Source organism: Trichechus manatus, unplaced genomic scaffold, assembly GCF_000243295.1.
Source record: "Trichechus manatus latirostris isolate Lorelei unplaced genomic scaffold, TriManLat1.0 scaffold00027, whole genome shotgun sequence".
Taxonomy (NCBI): Eukaryota; Metazoa; Chordata; class Mammalia; order Sirenia; family Trichechidae; genus Trichechus; species Trichechus manatus.
This window is the reverse complement of record NW_004443963.1, coordinates 21347039-21350853: the sequence shown is the minus strand read 5'-3', so window position 1 is coordinate 21350853 and position 3815 is coordinate 21347039.

Here is a 3815-nt window from a genome sequence, read left to right as displayed (position 1 = left end):
ATTGAGATGATCATGTGATTCTTTTCTTTCTTTTTATTTATGTGGTGGATTACATTGATTGATTTTCTAATGTTGAACCATCCTTTCCTACCTGGTATGAATCCTACTTGGTTGTGGTGTGTTATTTTTTTGATATGATGCTGAATTCTATTGGCTAGAATTTTGTTGAGAATTTTTGCCCCTATATTCATGAGAGATATTGGTCTGTAATTTTTTCTTGTGGCATCTTTGCCTGGTTTGGGTATCAAGGTTATGCTGGCTTCATAGACTGAATTCGGAAGTGTCACTTCCTCTTCCATGTTCTGTAATAGTTTGAGTAGTACTGGTACAAGCTCTTCTATGACTGTTTCGTAGAATTCTCCAGTGAAGCCATCTGGGCCAGGGGTTTTTTTTGTTGGGAGTTTTTTTTTTTTATTACCTTTTAAATCCCTTCTCTTCTTATGGGTCTGTTCAGATTTTCAACATCACTTTGTTGTAGTTTGGGTAGGCCATGTGTTTCTAGAATTTTATCCATTTCCTCTAGGTTTTCAAATTAGTTGGAGTATAGTTTTTAATAATATTCTGTTATGATCCTTTTTATTTCATTTGGGTCTGTTTGAATGTTCCCCATTTCATTTCTTTTAGGTTATTTGCATCCTCTCCTCTTTTTCTTTTGTCAGTGTGGCCAACAGATTGTCGATTTTGTTGATCTTTTCAAAGAACCAACTTTTGGTTTTGTTGGTTTTTTCTATTCTCTATTTCAGTTATTTCTGCTCTGATCTTTATTATTTCCTTTCTTCTAGTGACTGTGGGCCTGTTTTGCTGGACTTTTTCTGTTTTTTCAAGTTCTGTAGTTAATGTTTTGATTTTATCCCTTTCTTCTTTTTTGATTGTGTGCATTTATTGCTATAAATTTTCCTCTGAGGGCTGCCTTTGTTGTGTCCCAAAGGTTTTGTTATGATGTGTTTTCATTCTAGTTTGATTCTAGGAATTTTTTGATTCCATCTCTGATTTTTCTATTACCCAGTGGTTTGCAGGCAGGGTAGTATTCAGTTTCCATGTAATTGTTTTTTTTCCCCTTGCTTTTTGTGTTGCTAATTTCTACCTTGATGGCATTGTGGTCAGAGAAGATACTTTGTGTTATCTCAATGTTTTGGATTTTGTTGAGGATTGCTCTGTGGCCTAAGACGTGGTCTATTCTGGAGAACTTTCCATGTGCATTGGAAAAGAATGTGTACTTTGCAGCTATTTGGTGTAGTGTTCTATCTACGTCTATGAGGTCAAGTTGGCTGATTGTGCCGTTTTGGTCTTCTGTATCTTTGTTGAATTTCTTTCTAGATGTTCTGTCCTTTACCAGAGTGGTATGTTGAAGTCTCCTACTATTATTGTGGAACTGTCAATTTCTCTTTTCAGTGCTGTTAGAATTTGTTTTATGTATTTGGGAGTCCTGTCATTGGGTACATAGACGTTTATTATAGTTATAGCTTCATGATGGATCATCCCCTTAATCATTACATAGTGTGCTTCTTTGTTTTTTATGGTGGGTTTTGTTTTAATGTATATTTTATCTGAGATTAGTATTGCCACACCTGCTCTTTTTTGGTGGCCGTTTGCTTGATATATTTTTTTCCATCCTTTGATTTTTAATAAATTTACATCTTTGTTTCTAAGGTGTGTGTGTTGTAGACAACATATTGATGGACCCTGTTTTTTTATCCATTCTTTCACTCTCTGTCTGTTTATGGGTGCATTTAGGTCATTTACATTCAGTGTAATTATTGATGGGTGTAAGTTTACTGCTGTCATTTTGTAGTGCTTTTTTTTGGTGGTGCTGATGTTTTCTTTGTTCCTCTTAGTCTCTTGTGCTGAATTCCTTTGGTTTGTGGATTTTTTTTCATTTCTTTTGTTTTTGTAAGTTTTATTTTTCTGAGACTTTATGTTTTTCTACTTTATTTTGATGAGTAGGTTTGTTAACTTTCTTTGTGGTTACCTTGAAATTCACCCTTACTTCCTAAGTTTGAAGTAGTCTATTATTACTTGGTATCTACTTGCCTTCCTCTCCATTAGAAGGTTCTATACCTACAACGTTTATTCCCTCTTTTATTGTTCTGATGCTGTTGTCATTTACAGATTAACCTCTCTGGTTCTCTGTTGTAATTCTTTTGGTTTTGTATAGTCCTTGAGAGTTCATTTCCTAGATTGGTATCTGGCTGGTCCGATCCTGTGTCCTATATTCAGCCTGTGGTCTGATGTTGTTTGTTCTCAGATTGAAGGACTCCCTTTCATAATTCTTGTAAGTTTGGTTTGGTTTTTATATAGTCCCTTAATTTCCATTTATCCAGAAATGTCCTAATTTCACCATCATATTTGAATGAGAGTTTTGCATGATATATTATTCTTGGCTTGTGATTTTTTCTTTCAAGGTTTTGTATATGTCATCCCAATGCCTTCTTGCCCGTATAGTTTATGCCGAATAATCCAAGGTTAGTCTTATTGTTTCTCCTCTGTATGTGACTTTCTGTTTTTCTCGAGTTGCTCTCAGGATTCTTTGTTTGTCTTTGGTTTTAGCAAGTGTGATTATGATATGCCTTGATGATTTTCTTTAGGGGTCTATCCTATATGGGGTTCGTTGAGCTTCTTGGATGGTCAGCTTTTCATCTTTCTTGATGTTGGGGAAGTTTTCTGTCAGCAATTCTTTAACAATCCTCTCTGAGTTTTCTGTTTTCTCCCCCTGTTGTGGGACTTCCATCACTTGCAGATTTTTGCTTTTGATTGTATCCCACATCATTCTCAGGGTTTCTTCATTTTTCTTCATTCTTTTTTCTGATTTTTCCTCAAACTCTGTTGTATCCAAGTGTTTGTCTTCAGTTTTGCCATTCCTGTCTTCCATCTTTTGAAACCTGCTGCTCAGCCCTTCTGTGACACTGTTGATTTCTGAAATCTTGTTGTTTACCTTTTGGATTGCTAATTGTGTTTTTTGTATGATTTCTAGTTGTGAATTTATTTTGGCATTTTGTTCCTGTATTATTTTTCTGAATTCTCCCATTGAGTGTGTGTGTATTTTCCATGAATTTGTCTGCCTTTTCCATGAATTTGTCTATTTTTTCCTCATTTTGGTCTGCTTTTGCTTCCACTTTTGGATAGGTCTGAACATTAGAGATTTGAATTCCCTATCAGGTAGTTCTAGGGCCTTTTCTTTTGTCAGAAAGTCATCTGATGTTTAATTTTGTATGCCTACTGGAACCATCCTGTCCTGTTTTCGTAAATGTTTTGATACTGTTTGCTGTCTTTGGGACATTCAGTAATTATTCTCCTCATTTATTGATTGTAGATTTGTTTGTTTCATGCTGCTTTTTTGTTTTGTTTGGTCATATCTGAGCATTCTTTGTTGTTTGCTCTCTGTAGGCATGATAATTTTCACCTCCTTCTCCAATGGGCAGGGTCAATCCCTCAGGTATGGTACCTCAGGGCAGGTTCATCAGTTGTTCTGTCTCCTGATGGAAGTTCCGTGAAGCTGCTTTCTTGTACTCCCATTCGCTGATCTCCAATAGGAGTCCAAGATGTTGGATCTATGCTGCATTAGCTGATAGGGGACCTCTGCGTGTATCTCTCCTTGCTCTCTGTTCTCTGTCAGTTTTTTTTAATTCCATTAGGTGCTTGGCTGAGTTCTTTACATCTCCATTTGATAGTTAGGGTTTCAGGATTGACATTTGTCTCTGTTTGACTTAGTTTTTTGGATCTTTGCTGTGGAGGGACAGTGTGGTGCTTCTGTGTATAGCACCATGTTGCCTGGAAGTCCTCCTAGTATATTTTCTTTTCATTGTCACTGTTAATTA